Source organism: Cetorhinus maximus, chromosome 28 (assembly GCF_964194155.1).
Source record: "Cetorhinus maximus chromosome 28, sCetMax3.hap1.1, whole genome shotgun sequence".
NCBI lineage: Eukaryota > Metazoa > Chordata > Chondrichthyes > Lamniformes > Cetorhinidae > Cetorhinus > Cetorhinus maximus.
Genome location: NC_135906.1, coordinates 3,325,807 through 3,334,131, shown reverse-complemented (window position 1 = coordinate 3,334,131; position 8,325 = coordinate 3,325,807). Strand labels below are relative to the sequence as shown.

The window sequence follows — 8,325 nt, the reverse complement described above, 5'->3', positions numbered from 1 at the left end:
GACGCACTAAAGCTTGGGGCAGCTGCTGCAAAAGCGCAATGGGGAAGGGCCGCTGTCTAAGACCTTTCTGCCACAGCGCACCGAGAGACTGGGAACTGTTTAGAGCCCCTCGGGCTGTACAGCTCAAAGTGAAAGCCTGTAAATGATTGTAATATTGTTTGTACTGATGCACCTGGTGATACATTTTGTTAAAGTTGAACCGGATTGTACCCTTGTAATGGTGTTTTTGAAATGGTTTGGAATGTGGTTGAAGATATTTTATGAATAAAGTATATTTTTGCAAAAAAAAAAGGTTCTCCCAGGACGATGCTAGCCCATTGCACTTCGGGTGTGCTGACGCCTGCGATGTCCCCAAATGCGGGATACTCGACTGTAAAATTTGTGGTAGTGGGGGACTGCGTTTGCGCTCTCCCCGATTCACAATTCAAAAAATAGATTTCATCATATCTTTCATTTTCTCTTCTATTTCCTGTCAGCAACCTTTTCTGAAAAAAGAAATATATAACCCCCAATGTGTGCTCTTCAAAATCTATACTGGACTGGTTATTTAGCTTTTTCTTTCCTCCTCGCAAATATTATCCAACCCCCATTCTTTTCCTCCCTGTCATTATCAGCCGACAATTATTCCATCTATGCATCATTTTCGCCAGACCGTTTGTTTCGTGGCCGCCAAATTACTCGCGCCATTTTTAACCCCGCGTTTGCCCACTCAAAAATCTCTCTCAAACAACCCCCATCTAACACCCAACCCACCATCACAACAGTCCCCGCACTCCCAGCACCGCCCCACCCCCTATCTATCTGGACGTCTGTATAAATACAAACTCATATCAGCTATTAACTCATATGCATTCACCATTTTAAACATGTAGCAGCGACCCCTCACTATTTCAAACATGAACAAGCACCCTGTCCCCATGTTCATTCTAATTATCCCCCTCCGAAACGAACAGCAGCCTCCCACCTCCTCTGTATAATCTCCCCCTTAATCAGCCCCCTGTGTGACTCCTACCTTCTGAAACTCCTGCCCCCTCTCCTCATGTGTAAAAGTCTTTCCCTGCCCCTTCTGCAGCTCACTTCCCCTGCTGTAGGCCCATCAATTCACCTGTGATTATTCCTTGAAGGCTTAAATAGCGCAAAGCGAAGAAATAAACAGAAAGAAAACTGGAGAAAGGCAGATAGAAATCTAAACCCTCAGTAAAATGACCACCGGGAATCCCGTTTAACCGTCAGAATGATCGCACAGCCCAAAATACACGCATTGTCCCTGAATTATAACAAGATTTTAGGCAGCTTCACTTTAGGACTTTTCATTTCCTCTTGTGGGGCTCCTGTTCCTCACACACTGGAGGCTAACATGTAAGTTTTGGATTGCAAGGCTGGGCTACTTTAACCCCAGGATTATCTTTTTGAAACTCCAGGCCCGCAGTCCAACAGGAACTGGTTAACCGGAGCCACCGAAAACCAGGGTCCCGGAGAGGAAATTAAATCTCAGGGTAAGAAACGGACACAAACTCACGTGGGCCCATGGGGCACGGCCTTGGAGAAGGTCTCAGGAAACTCCTGAAGAAGAAGAGTCCTTGTCCCAGTCTGGATCTTCAGATTGCAGGTTTCAAAATAAAAATTCTTTGAGGGGTGGGGGAGAAAATTAATTCCATTAAAACAGAGAGCAAAGAACATTTTCAAACAAAATAACGCAAGAGCCAATGATTCACTCTCAGTTACAACTCAGCAACATCCAAATACAAACAAGTCAAAGAGTTATAAAGCAGATTGAGACAGAGGGAACACACACGCACATTAAACCAGAGTGGGGACTAGCTCCGCACTCTGGAGGCGGTTTTCGGATTGGGTTCCTAGCCAGGTATATCCTGAACGAGCAGTTTGCAGACTCCACCCCTGGCATGTTGGGATGTCTCTCAATCTGCTCCCCAGGAGGCCTGTCCATTGATATGTTAATCCCAGGGCAGGACAACTTTCTGATTCTTCCTGTCCTTTGACGTGTTCATCCCAGGAAAACAATGTTTCAGCCATTTTCTGGTTAAGGTTAAAACTTTAACTCATCTTGTCGGGAATGTCACTGCAGTTTGAAATATCAAACACTAAACCCCCAACACAAGACTGTGCAAAGCATGTGGATTGTTACTGAGATTCCGTCTGTGATTTTTAGTGATGTCAGTGTGGATTGTGTAATCTGTGTGTGTGTGAGTGTTGCTGGTCCCATAATGTAACGCAAATGTCTCCTCGCAGCCTCTCAGTACGCCACTCATGGTCTCCTGGTACTTTTTGGATTGTCTGGAGAAGACATTGAAAGAATTAGAGTTAAACAATGCTAACACTAGCTGCACTGCGACGAGTATATGAGAGCTTATTCTTATCCAGGGGTGTATGTCCGCATTCAGCCCCCATTCCCACACTTGCTCCCACCATGTCGGATCTCTCAAGTGCTCTTCCATATCATTGATTAGCCTTTTAAACACCGCCTGTAACACGTAATGCTGATTCCTCACCTTTCGTAAGACACCTTTCAACTTTGTCAGACTTTCGGGAAGGTTGGGAATTGGGGCCTGCTTAGGTTCGTCATAGTGTTCCAGGGCATGGTGGAGTGTGTCGGAGGGGTTGACTGAGACCTGACCCCTTTGTTGGACGTACATCATTCACGCGTGTCTGATAGTAACTGGGAGCCGGGGTTCCCTTGTATCCTGAGCGGGTGTGATGGTTTTCTCTGTGGGTAATTTCTAATATACAACCCTCCGTTCGGTTGTACCCGCATTTGTCCAGCACCCCCCCCCGTTCCAACTGGATGGGAGCTAATTGTGAGGCTACCTTTCCTCCTGCACCCGCTCAGTGATTCCCCGTGTATGCCCTCATTCTTGCATATGGCATGCATATCTATGGGGTAGTACCGGAGGGAGTCATTGTCTCAGATTAACCCAATGTTCTCCACTTGGTACTGAGGGTGTGGGCCCGTGTCTGCTGTGACTGAGGGGATTGCCCATACCTATCACGTTCATTTGGTTTGAGGTGCACTTCTGAATCACCGCATACACCCTGGTCACTCCTTTCAATGTACATGCGTCGATGACGCCTGGGTTCTTGTCCATCCCCCACAACCGGGCACTGTTGATCCAGCCCGGTACCTCCCCACTTTGGATCTGGCCCAGATTGTGTCTTAATTGCCCGATCATCCACCGGCCGTAAGCTGGCTTTTTTGGGTGCTGTCCTCTTGTCGTTCCTCCCTTTCTGTTAATTGGCTGGTGGCTTTAGCATGGGTCTCTATAACGTGTACGCTTTCCAATACAGATGCCACACTCTTGCCCCCTAGGGCCGCTGCCGTTTCACCACCCCTCGCTACTCTTATGAGCAAGCTGCCTCATGATCCCTTTAAGATTCGTGACCTCGGAGTTGATTCCTTGAATGTCGAGAGAGTTTACCAGGGAAGTCCCTGTGTTCACCCTTGTCAGTACATTGTTAACTAACTCTCTCTTCTGGTGGTGCCCTGAATCTAGTGGCTCCCGTGGCGTCGGCCGCCTGATTAATCACAGCCTTACTCAGTAATTTGTACAGTTTTCGTAGGGGCGCTTGGTTTCTGCAATACTCTGGCAGTCGCATACCTGCCAGGTTCACAATTACCTGTACAATTTCATGTTTAACATTATCATACAAGAGTTCACCGTCCGTATACAGTACCAGTCCATTCTGTGGCCCAGGGGTCATGTCTGGGCAAGATAGTCTCTGTGGTGTCGTCGTGTCCTGTGATAGCAGGGTGGTGTCGGTCCAGGGGTCCGCCGTTGCAGTCAACTCTCCGTGTTTGGCCCTCAAGATCCAATGCCAGGTATCTGTCATTCCCAAGTCTTCCTCCCCGGGACAGTGACCCCAGTTGTTGTTCTCCTGGGGTGTGAAGGTAAATTGCGAAAAATCTCTCACACACTGTAGCTTTCTCCTTTACGTCCCTCCTTGTGCACAGCCCACGGTGACCCTCCCCGTAGTTGAGGATTCCCCCTTTTGTCTTTCAGATGGCCGGTCCTCCAGATCGGGAATGAATCCTAAACCACTTGGCCTACACAGTACGGACTGCTCGTTGCCCGTTTTCCCCCCGCTGCCTGGTAATTTAGTCTTTCTTACTTACATCATACCTTTTCAGTTGCGACCGTGTTTCCACCTAGCTTTTCCCTTCATATCGGCGCAGGCACGTGAATAATTCCGTACGGTCCAGTCCATTTTGGGGCAAAACCTGGTTGGCTAGGGGTGATTTGAACAAACACCATGTCTCCGACCTCAGCCGGTGGTGACGCGGGTCCCCCTTTTGTCCTCTCTTCTAAATCCCTGATAGCCTGTTGGTCCTTCACTTCCTGTTGTAATTCCTTTAGCTGTCCATCCAATTGCTTAATATCGTTTTTAATTTTATCTCTGATGGGTCCCATATCCTCACTTCCGGTGGCTCTGCCCTCTGGCAAGCGCATCGCCCTCCCGGTCAGCAACTCATAAAGGGGTTTATCTTAAATCCAGCATTTTTCAGTGTCCTTATGACTATCAGGAGAGCTCCGATGTGGCCCCTTTCCGATTCTGACGCTATTAGGATATCATCTGCATATTATAAGATTGTACTGTTGTTAGACTCTACGTCGCACGGACTCAGCTTCTCACTCGTGACCCGATGGAAGATGTTGGGGCTGTTGTGGAATCCCTGTGGGAGCCTCGCCCATGTTCACCGTCTCCCTCCCACTGTGAAAGCGAATTTATCTTGGGATTCCTGGTCCAGTGGTATCGACCAAAATCCATTGGCTACATCTAACACTGTAAATATTTTATGTTCGGGTTTTTACAATTAAAGCACACCTCGGGTTTAGGAACGGCTGCTGCAGTGGCCACCATTTCAGTGGGGTCTGTAACCTCACTGCCGACACCTTTATCTTAGTTTTCCCTATGTGGTTATCTACCCCGGTGGCCCATCTTCCTCGATCATATGTGTTCTTGTCTACTAGCCCGGGCCCGGTGTCTAGGATCGCCTGGTGGGCCCGGTGTCTAGGATCGCCTGGTGGGCCCGGTGTTTAGGATCGCCTGGTGGGCCCAGGCCTGGTGTTTAGGATTGCCTGGTGGGCCAGGCTAAGGCCATCCTTGTACAATTGCATAATCTGTACATCGTCTCGGTTCAGCGCAGCACCTACAACCCTGTAGTTACAATATGCCTCAAACCTCCGATTGCCATATTCATGGGCACTCTCGCCCTTTTCTTGTTTTACTCCAGTCACTGTATTCCAATTAACTGGGGCTTGCCCTAAGTCTTGTGCCATTTCTGCTCTAAAGGCTCGGAAATCAGCTTGCTGCTGTGCCTGGTCTGCCTGGTTGTCCGGGCACCAGGGGCACATGCTCTATCTTAATTGGGGCCACGGGTTACGGGGGTGGTGATTCCCAACCCGCTTCCCGTTGTTCCTCATATCCTGCTGCTTGTTCCACCAGCCCGTTCCAATCTACATTATCTGCGTATTGTGCAGCTACTGGTGGCTGTGGTAAAGCTGCCGAAACTGACATGAGATTTTTTGCCTGGACCAGCTCTTCATTTTGGGATTTGTTGGCCAACATTCGATTTACTTTCTTACTTAACTCTACGTGTTGTCTTAACATTAGGATCCAGGCTTCATCATCTTTGTCTTTTTTCTGATTATCCCACCATTTTCTCTGATCAGCGGGTGAGTCAAATGGGTTCCAATTGTTCTTTATCATTTTGCCTATCGATTTCTTATTTTTGTCAGCTCAATGCTGTGTCAAGGATCCCTCTGGTCCCCACTCGAGTTTGTCACCACTGGCCATCTCTGGGTAAGACGGTCGGGGTATAGTTGTTGTCAGCGGTATGGTTCTTACCCTGGGTCCTTTCTGACCGAACTCGTTACTTGCGGCTAATACCGGATGTAATTATAACAATCTATAAGACAAGCGAACTACCCCACCCTTACCACCCCTTGAACTATTGCCTGGAGCCCAGGTTTCTGATACGTGGGGCGCCTGACGGTTCCTGGATCGGGACGGAGTCGGATTTAGTATGAATAAAAATGAATTCACACTGACTCATCCCATTTCCCCGTCGGTGTCCTGCATCCTTCGGGCCCTGCTCGCAGCACCAATTGAAAGGTCCGAGGAATACTCTGGGACAAAATTTCAACACTCGGAGTCCAGATGCAATATTCAAGTGGTTCCTTTATTACACATGCAGGGAGAAAATGCTGGGAAATTCGGGCGCTTCTCCACCGAGGTTGAAATGAGCACAGTTTATATATCTTTTACTATCAGTTACAACTTAATGGTATTCGTTAGACAAAGGCCACAGCACAATGACCCCCCCGGTGGGCTGATAATTGTGTTCTTGTACAGTAATTGCAGTGCAAGGACTGGGCATTGTCCTTTTGAAGATTGCTATCAGACGGTGCGAAATGGGCTTCCCCATCTCTTGATTGAGTTATCCCGTGTCCCCGCCCGTGTGTCTCCCATTTCCTAACTGCAAATTTACAGCTGAGCCCTTTGTACAAGTTTATAGCTTTCATGTAAGGCTGCGACTGTTTGTGTATGCTTTGGTGCCTTAGCTGCTGGTCCTGGCTAGTACTTTAAAATAAATCCAAATTTTCTGCATCTTCAACGTCGATGTCCTTTTGAAGTTCAAGACTATGCTCATCACAGTTGACAACATTTTGAATCTTTGTATCAACTGCAAATGTTGAAGTCGTGCCCTGCAAACCACAGTCTAGAGCATTAATATATATCAGAAAGAGCAAGGGCCCCACAACTGACCCCTGAGGAACCCCACTACAAACCTTCCTCCAATCTGGAAAACAACCATTTATCACTACTGTTTCCTGTCACTCAACCAATTTCTTATCCAAGTGCCTACTTTCCCTTTTATTCCAGGAGCTAGAATTTTGCTCACAAGTCTGTTGTGTGGCACTGTCTCAAATGCCTTTTGAAAATCCATATACACCACATCAACAGCATTTCCTTCATCAGCCTTCTCTGTTACCTCCGCAAAACTCCAAGTTAGTTCAACATGATTTTCCCTTGATGAAGCCATGCTGACTTTCCTTAATTATCCTGCACTTGTCTAGGTGATTATTGATTTTATCCGGTACTATAGTTTCCAGAAGTTTCCCTACCACTGAGGTCAAACTGACTGGTCTGTAGTTGCCAGCTTTATCCTTGCAACCCTTTTTGAACAAGGGTGTAACATTCACAATTCTCCAGTCCTCTGGCACCTCGCCGGTGTCTAAGGAAGACTGGAAGACTCGGATGCATCTCATCCGGTCCTGGTACCTTATCTGTTTTAAGTAAAGATAGCCTTTCCAACACCACCTTCCTATCAATTGTAAATTCTTCTACTGTACCAGTTACCTCCTCTCTCACCTCGGCCTGGGTAGCATCGTCTTCCTTTGTAAAGACAGACGTTACTTGTTCAATACCTCCACTATTTCTCCAGCCTCCACGTGCAAGTCCCGTTTGTTGTCCCTAATCCGCCCTACCCTTTCTTTTACCAACCTTTCTTTTTATATACATGTTGATAGAAGACCTTGAAATTCCCTTTTATGTTCGCTGGAAGCTTCTTTTCAGGCTCTCTCCTTGCTTTTCTTATTAGTTTCTTCACTTCCCTTTTGGTCTTTCTATATTTAGCCTGATTGTCGATTGTAGTTTCCACCTGACATATGTGCACTCCTTCCATTTCAACCTCACCTCCATCTCTCATCATCCAGGGGCGTTCTGGATTTATTTGTCCGACCTTTCCCTGCAAGGGAATATACCTTGACATTGTCTACAATACTTTCTCTCTGAACATGGTCCATTGTTCAGCCACTGTCTTTTCCGCCAACATTCGATTCCAACTCACTTGACTCAGGTGCATTGTCATCTCATCGAAGTTGTCTTTCCCCCAATTAATTATCCCTGCTCTGGATTGTTCTCTGTCCTTTTCCATGGGCAATCTAAACCTTATGATACAATGATCACCGTCCCCTCGAGGCTCTCCCAGTGATATTTGACCACTTGGGCCAACTCATTGCCCAGAAGCAGGTCCAGCAGTGCCTGCCCTCTGGTTGGATTGGAAAGATGCTGCCGCCGAAAATGATCTTAAGCACATTCCAGGAACTCTGGCCCCTCTTGTCCCTTTGCACTATTCCTATCCCAGTGTGAATTTGAATAGTTGAAGTCCCCCATTACGATTACTCTATAATTCTTGCACCTCTATGAAATTACTTTGCAAATTTATCTCTCCACATCCCTTCCACTAGTTGGCGATCTATATACTACACTGATCAATGTCATTGCAACTTTTTCATTCCTTAGCTC

At 47.1% G+C, this 8,325-nt stretch overlaps 1 non-coding gene across 1 annotated transcript; it reads left to right on the top strand.

Annotated features, from left to right (window-relative positions):
- The first annotated feature begins 253 nt into the window (after positions 1 to 253).
- Positions 254 to 416, top strand: LOC144669208 (U1 spliceosomal RNA). The gene has a single exon (XR_013573632.1). It is a non-coding gene; the product is annotated as a U1 spliceosomal RNA (small nuclear RNA).
- Positions 417 to 8,325: the final 7,909 nt, after the last annotated feature.